General features: G+C 41.6%; 2 protein-coding genes across 2 annotated transcripts in view; both read left to right on the top strand.

The window, feature by feature from the left end:
- LOC126926810 (uncharacterized) overlaps positions 1–7,832 on the top strand; it is a 34,465-nt gene extending 26,633 nt beyond the window's left edge. Inside the window, exons 2-3 of the transcript XR_007714905.1 lie at positions 6,932–7,611; positions 7,695–7,832. The gene's annotated coding sequence lies outside the window, so the exon portion shown is untranslated. The remainder of the gene's footprint in view (positions 1–6,931; positions 7,612–7,694) is intronic.
- Positions 7,833–7,869: 37 nt separating this feature from the next.
- Positions 7,870–12,864, top strand: part of LOC126926793 (uncharacterized) — a 224,593-nt gene continuing 219,598 nt past the window's right edge. The window contains exon 1 of the mRNA XM_050743140.1: positions 7,870–8,158. The gene's annotated coding sequence lies outside the window, so the exon portion shown is untranslated. The remainder of the gene's footprint in view (positions 8,159–12,864) is intronic.

Consider the following 12,864-nt stretch of genomic DNA (forward strand, 5'->3'; position numbering starts at 1 on the left):
ACGCGCCCATCCGCCTTGCGGGCGGCGGATTGGAGGTATTATTTGTGGGGGGCGCGTGAGTTTCCTGGAGGCCTTCCATAGTGAGTAGTTGGAGTCGGCTGTGGGGGACAAGCTGGCGAGATATTTGTGAAAACAGTCATTATTGTAGTTTTTTATGGTTTTGGATAGTTTTCTAGTTGCGTTGTTTAGTTTGCGTTTGTCCTCCGGTGTTCTATGGGTCTGCCATACTCTTCTTAGTCTACGTTTTTCTGCTATTTTTTTAAATATGTACTGGGGATATTCGTGTTTGCTGATGGACGTTATTGCCGGTGTGGAGAAGCGGATAGCGTTTATTATGCTCGTGTTTAGGTATTCCGTGGCTGCTTCGATTTCTTCGTTGGTTTTTAGTGAAGTTGAGGCTGAAGTTGTGTGTGTGAAGATTTCTCTAAAGAGCTGCCAGTTGGTGTGTTGGTTATGAATGGAGCCATTAGGTGTATTCTCGATGATAGTTGAACTGACTGTTACTATCACGGGGGAATGATCAGAGGAGAGATCAGCCGAGGAATTGATTTGGACGTGTCTTGACGAGATATTTTTAGTTATGATGAAATCAAGGAGATCGGGTATTTTGTTTGTGTCGGTGGGCCAGTGTGTGGGTTCGTATGTGGTAAGGTAGTTGAGGTTATTGGTTATTATGCTGTTGAGGAGGTTTTTACCTCTTACTGTAACTAGTCTGCTGCCCCATTGGGTGTGTTTGGCGTTGTAGTCTCCTCCGGCTATGAATCTATTGCCCAGGGTGTCCAGGAAGTTGTCGAAGTCTTCTTTGGCGATGGAGTGTCTGGGAGGGCAGTATACAGCTGAAGTGGTGATTGTACCATGACAGTCTTCTATTGCTACGTTTGTTGCTTGGAGGTAGTCTTTCTGGAATGGTGGAAGTTCGTAGTGCTTGATGTTTGATTTGATTATGATTCCGGTGCCGCCGTGGGCCTTTCCGCTGGGGTGTTGTGTGTGGTAGAAGTTGTAGCCGTGTATTTTGACGTAGTTTTTGTCGGTGAAGTGGGTTTCGGATATGAGCATCACATCGATTTGCTGTTGTTTTAAGAATAGTTCTAGTTCAAATTTGTGCTGAGCTAGACCGTTGGCGTTCCACAGAGCTATTCGCATTGGTTTTATTTTGCTTCTGTGCGTATGAATTTGTCCATGAAGAGTGTGAGTAGTGACAGCAAGTTGTTAATTTGCTCAGTTTGCTTCTCGATAAGTTTTTCGAGTCTGGTAAAGTTGTCTGTGTTTTGTGGGGTGGGAATTCTATTTTCTGTGTGTACAATGTGTGTTTTCGAGTTGTTTACGTTTCCTTGCGTTGCCTGCGCATAGGATACTGTTGGTGTAGTGAGTTTTTGGGGTTTAGGTTCTTGTATGGTTATGTCCTTGGGTCTCAGTTTTGGATACACTATATTATGTAGTGTTTGTAGGCTGAGCATCCTTTGTAGTTCGCAGGATGCTCTCCTTGACAGTGGATACACTTGGCGGGGGTTTCCGGGGATTTAGTGCATTGGTCAGTGGGGTGATTACCTGCACATTTTACGCACCGGAAGTTGTGATTGCAGTATTTCTGCGTGTGGCCGTACCTTTGGCACCTCTTGCATTGTATTATTTCTTTCTTTACAAGAGGTGGCTCGAACTTAACTATGGAGTTCATCAGCCGATTGATATTGTAGATTTCTTTATTGTTTGTTTTTTGTTTTAGGTCTATAAAAAATAAGGATAGTGGGTTTTTTGTGATTCTATGCCTAATGTTACTGATGTTAGTTACTTCGTGGCCGTGATTTGACAATTCGCATTTTAGTTCGTCTAGATCGACTGAGTGATGGATATTGCGTAGCACCACTCGAAATGGTCTTTCTTGTTTGAGCTGGTATGTGTGGAATTTAGCGTTTAACGTTTTTAATAGCTTGGTTAACTTTCTATAGGCGTCTGGGTGGTTCGGCAGTATTTTCACGTGGTTGTTGTTAATCTTTAACTTGTAGTCCTCTTTGCTGATGTCTTTTTCGATAGTCTTAATCATTGACTGTATGTCGATTACGTCGTTAATGAATATCGGTGGGGGAGGGGGAATTCTTTGAGTATGGAGATTATTTACCTTTTCGGTTGTAATCATGGAGTCTTCCGTGGACTCGAGAATTGAGAATCTATTGTAGGTAGTCACTTGGCTGGCTGATGGTTTGGTTTGAATCTTGTTTACATTTGTCTTGGTCGGTTCGAGCTTTCGTTTTTTCGTGTGATGGTCATTTACCAGGATAGTTGCGTTGCCCTCTTGCCACGGGGGAGGAAACATGGCGGTGTTATAATTTTGCTCCGGGGAGCCTGTTGGAAATGATAGAGCCATCATCGAGCTAGTTAATTCAGTGTGAAAGAACTAGTCGAGAGGCTGTTAACCCCTGGCTAGGTTAGTTGGATTCGCTTTCGACAGCTGGGCGTCACGTGGAGTTTTGTGAACTTCACAGGGCACTGGACACACGTCTGCACGTCTCGGCACTTAGCAGCAACTGTGTTTTAAAAAGTGTGCTCAAAAATTCTTGACACTCCTGCTCGGACAGCCGAGGAGGACGGACGTGTCTAGACGGTCGTCCTCTCCAGGTATAAGTGAATAGTGAAAAAGTGCTTCAAAGTAATAGTGCTGCAAAGTATTAGTGAGGAGGAAATAAAATAACAATGCAGATACCAACTATAAACATAGCAACAAAAGGTGAAACATATTATATAAAAACCAAACAAATTAACATTGAGACAGAAGAAACAAAAGATCATCGGGGACAGGAAGATAGCAATTCAGAACATGAAAGATATTACCAGGACGAAAGCTGGAAGCCAGCGAAGGCTAGCAAAAAACGCAAAACAACCACAGACATAAGTGCCATAGGAAACCCAGTTACAGAAAAGCAGCGATGGCTGCAAGAATTACCATTAAGTAACTCCTTCAACTCACTAACGGAAGAAATAGACGCTGACCCCGTAAATAAAACCACTATCCAAACATATCACATTACAAAACCACCACCAATCTTTGTTGAGGCCCAAATAATAGACCCGCTCATCGATTTATTAAATAATCTAGATGAGAAAAACAACTACACAATAAAGCAAACAAAATTGGATCAAGTAAAAATACAAACAAACACACCAGAAACATTTAGGAAAGTTATAAAAGCATTAAAAGAAAAAAATGCTATCTACCACACGTATCAGCTTAAAACTGAAAGGAGCTACAAAATTGTCATAAGAGGATTGCATCCTAAAACGAAAATACATAAACTAAGCGATGAGTTAGCTAAAATTGGTCATCAAACAAGAACAATAAACAATATAACAAGATTCGACACAAAGCAACCATTACCACTATTCTTAATAGAACTGGAACCCAGAAACAATAACAAGGAAATATATGATATCAAACAAATACTAAACACAATAGTAACAGTCGAACCACCACGACACAAAAAAGATATACCTCAATGCATGCGGTGTCAACAATACGGACACACTAAAAACTATTGCAACAGAAGCCCAGCTTGCGTCAAGTGCGCAAAAAATCACTTAACTGTACACTGCCCATATTCTGGAAAAATAGAAAAAGTTAAATGCTTCAACTGTAACGGAAACCACCCAGCCAGCTATAAAGGATGTGAAGTAAGAAAACAACTACAACGTAAACTGTTCCCGCCCCTACGAAGCAGGACAAGCACTAACACACAAGCCCATCAGGACAGCACAAAACCTGAAATATTACCAAATACAGAGCAAGCAATAAACACCAAACCTATCAGCACCAGCACCATTGGTGGTCTAAGCTATGCTCAAGTAACCAGCCAACCAACACATACACACAACCAATACCACAGCAATAGTAACAATGACACTGCAGAAATCAAAGAACTGCTCAAACAATCCATAAAGAACACCGAAATGCTAACCAGAATGATAAGCGAACAAAACGCAGTACTGAAACAGCAAACCCAACAAATCACAGTCATGCTACAACTAATTACAAACGTGCTAAGCAAAAAATAAAAACGGACACTCTAAAAATAGCAGCCTGGAACTCAAACGGCCTACAACAACGGGCCCTCGAAACTAAAACATTCATATATAATAATAATATAGACATACTACTTGTCTCAGAAACACATTTCACTACAAAAAGCTATTTGAAAATACCATACTACACCATATATGATACCAAACACCCCTCAGGAAAAGCTCACGGAGGGACAGCAGTGATAGTCAGAAACGATATCAAACATTATCTACGCAGCCAAGTTAACAAAGAATATTTACAAGCAACCACTGTTACAGTTCAAACTAGCAGCAACTACTTCCAGTTGTCAGCAGTATATGTGCCTCCGCGACACAAAATAACAACACAAATGTGGGAAGAATACTTCCAGGACCTAGGGGACAAGTACATCGCAGCGGGAGACTACAACTCAAAGCACACGCTTTGGGGGTCAAGAAACATTACACCTCGAGGTAGAACACTGGAAAAATACATTAGAAATAATAACCTCAATATATTATCCACAGGAACACCGACACATTGGCCGACTGACCTGAACAAAAACCAGATCTTCTGGACTTTGCAGTTACAAGGGGACTAAACACAAATAAACTAAAAATAACACCCAACCTCGAGCTCAGCTCCGATCATACACCCATAATAATTGAATACAGAAACAAACCAATTCACTATAGCAAACCAGAAACACTATGCAACAAAACCACCAAATGGCAAACTTTCAAAGAAATAATAGAAAGCAAAATAAACTGCAACATCCCGTTAAAAAATCCTGAACACATAGAACAGGCAGTAGCAACATTGACAGCAACTATTCAGGAAGCAGCAAGGACAACCACTACTCCCGAACCAACCAGCAGACAAACAATAACAATCCCGCAAGAAATACTCGACAAAATCAAAGAAAAAAGAAAAGCAAAAGCAAAATGGCAAAAATACAGAACCCGAGAAAACAAAAAACACTTAAACAAACTTGCAAAGGAAATAAAAAACAATATAAAGGAGCACAACGATAACGAATTCGCAAAGTTCATAGGGACACTCTCCACACACGAGAACACCAACTATTCACTATGGAAAGCCACGAAAAAAATAAGGAAGCCAATAATACCCGTCCCGGCAATCAGAAAAGCAGATAACACATGGGCAAGAAGCAACGAAGAACAAGCCGAAGAATTCTCCAACCACCTCTGCAACACATTCACACCACACATTATCAACAACAGCAACCTCAAAAGTCATACGGAGGAGGATCCACAAACCACTACTACCACAGCCGACAAGGAATACACCATACCTAAAACATCGGCACAAGAAATTAGAAACATAATTGATAAAACAAAAAACAACAAAGCGCCAGGAATCGACCTAATCAATGGTAAAATCTTGAAAAACCTTCCGCCAAAAGCAATAAGACTAATGACAATAATATTCAATGCAATTCTAAGAATTCAATACTTCCCCAAACCATGGAAATTAGCACAGATCAAAATGTTACATAAAGCAGGCAAAGACCCGCACCAAACTGCTTCTTACAGACCAATATCACTGCTTCCAGTATTTTCCAAAATACTGGAGAAGATAATATACGACCGCATAAAACCAATAATAGAGACAAAAAAACTAATACCGGATCACCAATTTGGTTTCAGAAACAAACACTCCACGATAGAGCAAATGCACAGGTTTATAAACGAAATAATAGTAGCACTAGAAAACAAGGAATACTGCACAGCCCTCTTTATAGACATAGAGAAAGCATTCGATAAAATTAACCATGAAAGTCTACTACAAACAATTAGGAAACAATTCCCGGAGCAAATACACCACTTAATAAAATCCTACCTAAGCAGCAGAACCTTCGTAATAAAAATCAAGGACACACATTCTCAAGTTAAAGACATCAAGGCCGGGGTACCACAAGGAAGCGTCCTAGGCCCAATACTATACACATTATACACGGCGAACATACCAACAACTACCAACAGCACAGTATTGACATTCGCGGACGACACAGCTATACTGGTCAGGCATACTAGGAACGGCAGTCAAAATACTACAAGAACATATCGTAAAAATAGAAAATTGGCTACAAGGAAAACAAATAAAAGCAAACCCCAATAAATGCAACCATATTACATTCACGCTACGGAAAAAGATACCACCAAACATCCTATTGAACGGCACGCATATAACGCAAACAAAGCATGTCAAATCCCTAGGACTCCACTTAGATCAAAAACTCACTTGGAAACTACACATCAAATCAATAGTAGAAAAAATACTGAAAACAAGGAGACAAATGCATTGGCTAACAAGCCGAAAATCCAAACTAAGCACAGAAAACAAATTAAAAATATATAAAACGATCATAAAACCAATCTGGACGTACGGAATACCACTATGGGGGACGGCAGAAATGAGCCATATAAACAAAATAGAGGTAAGACAGGCTAAAATCCTCAGAACAATAGTAAACGGACCTTGGTACGTCAGAAACGAAGATATACGGAGGGACCTGGGAATGCCAACGGTCAAGGAAGAAATCAGCAGATACTCCGAGAAATACAAATCAAGAATAGCAACACACATAAACCGGCTAGCTGCGGAAACATACAAAACCATAAACATGGACAGAAGACTAAAAAGGAAGCACCCAGCAGACCTTATAAAGGACATAACCTAACAAACACGAGGATGGTACCCCGCTGGGGGTAGCTACCAACATGCTAATTTAACAGTTAAAAAATTCCACCAAATGTCCAAATTGGACAAATTGTGAATCTTAATAAATAAATAAAAAAAAAAATTCTTGACTACTTTTGCAAGTTGTTAGAATATCTTCCAATAATTTTCATATCGATACATGTGAATCTTTTTAAGCGAAGCGGAATCTAAGCAAAAATATGAAGAAAGTGGAAAATCGCTTAAAGTCACTGGTCGAAAACCATCCACTATGCAGATGGACAGATAAATTTCGCGTCACTTGATAGTACTATCGTATGACTACGAACTATTGACACTAGTTGAAAGTGAAATGTAACGGCTGATGAAAAAAAATTGAAAAAGATAGAGATACGTAAGTATTAGCATTAGGTTGGCATAAAAGTTTCTTTCGTTTTGTGAGGAAATAATAAATGTACATTTTTTGTATCATATTATTGTATTGAATTATGTATGATCTATTTTGTAGTAATAGAATCCATTTTATTTTATTCGTACAGAATTCAATAATAATAACATTATATTTCCTTATAAAACTAAAGAAACTTTTGGGACAACCTAACGCATATAAATACCTTTTCACAGCCACTGTATAAGATTATAAAAGATACTGATATACAAGATATTGTTAGCTGTAGCTGCACAGCCACCACGCACTGAGCATTGCAAATATCGAAAGCCCTGAAGAAAATTTGAAGAAGAAATGCTTTAATTTTATAAAACTGAATTCTAATCGACGAGACGAGTAAACGTGTGACAGATATCGTAGAATAGAAAAAAAGTGTATAATAGGCAAAAAAAGAAATGTTTAATATAAATTTTACTTAGAATTCATACACGTAAGTAGATATGACTTTTCTGCCAGTCACTCACTGTGCATTATCTGGCATAATTTATCTCTCGTACTTATTCTTTTATCCAGGCAAAGGAAGCTGTCGGAACAGATTTAATTCCCGTTCATTAGATTCGTCGCCTTACTGAATACGATATTTTCGAGTTCGCGGTTCAAGGGAAAGCGAAGAATTCTGGTGGGGTCGAGAGTGTCACGTAAAATAAAGAACAGGGGGCTCGAACGAAAAGAAAAAACATCTGTTTCTTCTTTGTTTGTCATCCCTCAATATCCCCACTACCCTGTAGGCGTACGTGACCGTTGTCACACTTCTAGGACATTCGGTGGAAGGACCGTTAGGATACAGATGACTCATTAGGCACTTCGGCGATATACATTGTCGCCAAGGCCGCCACATCTCTATCTCCATCATCGGTCCATCGGATTTGAAGCATGCCGGTCGTGACAAGAGCAACGTTCAAGATGAAATCCTCGGCCCTTGTTAAATCGTCTCGGTCGGGGTCGAACAATGCGTTCGCCAGCATCCTCGTTTCTCGGTGATTGCACATAAAGCTGCCATTACTAGAACTTCAGTGGGCGGTAAGCGCTGGTGCTTTTTCCAGTCTCGCGTTCGCGCTTACTCTTACGCACAGTTCGCCGCTGCACTCGTGTGCGTTTCCAGCCGCGTTCATCCGTCCATGTGGCTGCCAGTCGTAGCACGAAGCTCGTTCGTCGCGTTTACTCCACTTTTTTCATCGAAAAATTTTATCCGGAATATCACGTTCGACTCGACGACCGATTAATTATCGTATTTTACTTTCACCGATGGTGCATCATTTTCATGGGAAACGTTTAAATTTCCACGTGGTGCCACGTGGTGGAAAAATTGGCCACCGGTTGCTGCACGACGCTCCTTCGTCGCGTTTATTCCACCTCTTCGGCGAAACGTTCCATCCGGAACGTCGCGATCGACACGAGATCGAAATTAATTATATTCTACTTTCTCCGATGGTGGATCGTTCTTGCGCGAAAGAAAATTAAATTCCTACGGCACGTGGTGAATAAATTGGCCACCAGTTGCTGCACGACGCTCCTTCGTCGCGTCTACTCCACTTTTTCGTCGAAACCTTCTGTCCGGGGGTATCGCGATCGACCCGAGATCCGATCGATCGTCTTATCCTTCCGTCCTTTTCGCGAAAGTCGTTCGAATTTGTGTGACGCGCGCGTGGAAAATACTGGCGCGAATCTTCGAGTTAGTGAGAATCTTTGGCTCGAATTTGATGATTCGTTCGCGTGGGAATCGCAGGGCGAGGCGTGCGATTGTCGCGATCGCTCTTATCGCTCGCTCCACTTACGTTCCGCTTCGTTCTACCGACTACTAGTTTGCTGCATTCCCGGTTACTTTACTGGTGGTGAATCGTTAATCGACGCGAGTTACCGCCGACGAGTTTGTTACGATACGCAAGTACAGTGGAAAAAGGAGTTTAGCGAAACAGTTTCGTAAAGCTAAACGATTGGACGAATCGAAAGGAATTGGAAGTCGTTCTAAGAATTCTGTTCGAAGACAGCTTTGAGAAGGCGAACGGCGATTGAAAAAAGAAGAAATTGAAAGACGTCGAAGGAAATCGAGAAACGTTCGAATTCAACGAGGCAGTTTCGTACGCCTAGAGACGATGATCGAAGGAAATTGAGAAAGATTCGTCTGTATTTTAAGATACTGTATCAATTTGGTATAAATAGGTCGAGCAAATATTCACGGTTAATCTTTTCGATAAAGCACTACCTACAAAACCACTGCATTCTATGATTTCATTTCATCTCTGGTGTACCGTAGAATCGTTCCATTCTCCATTATACGATCGATTAAACAACACCCTGTGTATTAAAACCAACGATTCACCTTCGTATTACTTCCGCGCTAGCTACGTGATAAAGCGCGAGACATTGAAAATGTTAGAACGCGAGAGTATGGTCGCATCCGCGTCTATATGACACGGCGTTTCGAACGCGTTACGAACCGGCGAAATGAAATGAGAATATCGGGTCTGCGAATTAGCTGCTTTCATCGCGATAACTACGTCTGCGAGTGAACGAGCATGCCTGGCGAGTTTTGGGTAGCCAGAAAATCCTATTGAAATTTCGATCAAAGCGCGCGAGACATGACGCGATCGAAACTTCCCAGTTTTCTCCTCGCCACGTGGCTGCTCGGCACGATCGCTACTAAGTCGCGAATGAGCGACTTTCTGCAAAGCTTGCAGGAGTACGAGATCGTTTACCCTCGAGTGATCCCGAATGAGAGCGCGCGGAACAGAAGATCGACCCACGAAGACCGAGAAACTTGGCGCGAGTATCTCCACCAAGAGCCGGTGTTCCTCGAGATCAGCAACTGGACCTTAAGGACCATGTCCAACGATCGATTGATACTGTCGTCGAATTTCACCGTGAATTGGATGCGCCAGGGTAAAACCAAGTCCGAGCGACGTAACGCCAAGGCGAACTGCGATCTTCGACAAGGCAGCTTGGAAGGAGACGCGAGTTCCTTCGTCGTCGTGACGATATGCGAAGAAGAAGTGTACGCCTTGATGTTGATCGGGCAGAGATCGTTCTTCGTTCAGCCGCTGACGAATGGCCAGCATGTGATGTTTCAGCCGAAAAACGAAAAGTGGTGGTCGATCAGGAATAATTCGAGCTTCGTGTCTGTGAATCCGGAAAATCCTGCAGGTGAGAAGGATCGTTATCGCGATGGCTTTTCATCTTTCGTTAGACGGTTGGATGTAGGTGATTGGTTGATCGATTTACCGACTTCCTTGCCAATTATGTTATAAGCTTCTTACTTTGCGATCCGCCGTTAATTGCTTCTTCTATTCTAAAATTGACTCTGATCGTGATACTGTAAGAACTGATAGCGTCGATATGATAACACCATACATAGAGTATGAGAGTAATCGTAGTACAAACGAATATATATATATTCGGTTTAATAAATTTAATTTAATAAATTTAAACCGTCAAACAGGAAGGGCTTAATCTGCAGGCAAAAAGAAGAAAAAGAAATAATCATTTACAAAGCGAACGACCATTAGCTAATTCCAATTTGAAAATATAGCTAAAGTCAAAGTCATTTTGAACAAATGTTTCCTGTACGCGTTACTGTTTGGCATGGACGAACGTCTCGGACGTTGATGTCCGTACATTTATATATATATATGTCGGAGATGAAAGAGCACCGGAGCCTTCTCCTCGGAATTTTGGGAAGACACCTAGTACTGTAATTTAGATTTCACCATAGCCGTATTAAGAAAACCGTTGTCATTCGATCCGACTGTACTTATTCGAGATTTATGATAGTGAGCTCGGGCTCGAGGCGACAACCAGTCGCCGAACGTAGTCGCGGTCAAGGGGATGAACGTTTTGTTTAACCAAGGCAGGAAGTAACTCTATAACTCTCCTTAAAAGAAATGCTTGGGACAGGGTGCGATGGTAAATGTCTCAATGGTTTCTGTCCCGTGGCTCGCCACACGCAGACTATGCTTCGAGTAAGACGATTACCAGATGTTGATGCGTCTCCACAGTACATGTTCGGCTAGCCCGAGGACCCGCTATAAATCTTAAGATCTATTTAACGAAAGTCCTTCAAACCGACAAACAAAGGGCGGCCAGCACCCTTCCCCAACCATCAACATGGAAATTGACCAATTAACAGTAACTCCAATTTCCCTCACTTTCCGAATGAAGACTTTTCTCCACGAATCCGATGATCTCGTGCCCTTAGACACACCCATCATAGTTTTCCTCGACAGCGTCACCGTGATGGAGAGACACACTTTCGTACGATTTGAACGACGATACAAGTAATTCTCCGGTACGTAGTGCTTGTTCTGTGGCGACCTGAATATAACTTAGACTTCCACGAAATATACACGTTCGACATCCCGTTGACCGCGGATTCGTTACCGGACCCGAGGCCATTGTCATAGCGCCGCCAGTATCTAACATTGTGATTAGTTACCAACGCTGTAATACCACTCACTTGTGCCAATAAACTCTACCATTGTTACACCGCATCGATGGCCAATATCAACGAAGATTCATCGAACACCTCCACCCCCAATCCTATCGTCCAGCCGACATATATATATATATGCATTTCTGATAATCATTTTCAACTCGCACAGGAAAGAAACATCACTGAGGCAACCGTGCATTAAATTCGCGTATCAAGTAACAGGATAGATACGATTCATACGAAGCTTTGCGTCGTTATTCGAGGTAGGAAAAGCTTTAGCAGTGATATCGAGAAAAGCGAAACTACGAAATCATCGCTGTCGTCGAGACAGAAATTGCTGCGAATATCGCGGAAAGCAGAGCGACGGTAAAGAGTATTACAGGAAAAAGTTGTTCGGAATATTAGCCTTGGCAAACATATTTCAAAGCCGTTGAATATGGCGAGATTGTCCGCTTTGTAAATATTTACCGAAAAACATGTCGTACGAAGCTGGGCAATAAACGCGTTTTTCCACAGTTACAAACAAGTATCGTACGTATGAAACAAGTAACGACGAATTTTCCATTTCACAGCACGCGACAATTGACCGTATTATCAGCGTTTCGTCAGAGTTTCAAGAACTGCGTTTTCTTTTCTGTATTTGTGGTTTCGCAACTGTAAAACGGAAGGTTTATTCTGGAGATGCGAGTTCGCGTGAACAACTAGCGCAACGAGTAAAAACACGCGGTTTTTGCTACTCGATCGAATTGTTAGCAACTGTGTGTACGAGATCGTATTACTCCCATCGTTGATCGATGTCAGGCTTCTATCCGAGCACACGGACAACGTTCTCCAACGACCAATCAAACATACCAGATAATAATTTTTCATTGTATCATTATTGTAGCTATTAACGACACGGGCTTGTTGTCGCATGATAAAAAGCATGCAACTGCGCTGACACGATAATACAGCGAACTTTTGCACGCTGCGATGGAAAACGCGTCGTTACCTGTTTCGTACGAACGATACTCGTTTGTAATTCTGTAAAGAAACGTCCGTTGACGAACATTATATAAAATTCTTCCTTCTTCTTCTTCTTCTTCTTGTCTGTAAATCAACTCCTTACAATTTGGCGGTTTAAATTTGGCACACCCCGTATATACAGGATGCAACGGAACAACGTCTGAAAGCGAGAACAACGCGAATCTTTGTGGAAAAATGAAGAAAAAGTATAGGATAAATCGTTCTCATTTTCGACTTGGAGAATCGAGTCTG

The sequence above is a fragment of the Bombus affinis genome, unplaced genomic scaffold (genome assembly GCF_024516045.1).
Source record: "Bombus affinis isolate iyBomAffi1 unplaced genomic scaffold, iyBomAffi1.2 ctg00000059.1, whole genome shotgun sequence".
NCBI lineage: Eukaryota > Metazoa > Arthropoda > Insecta > Hymenoptera > Apidae > Bombus > Bombus affinis.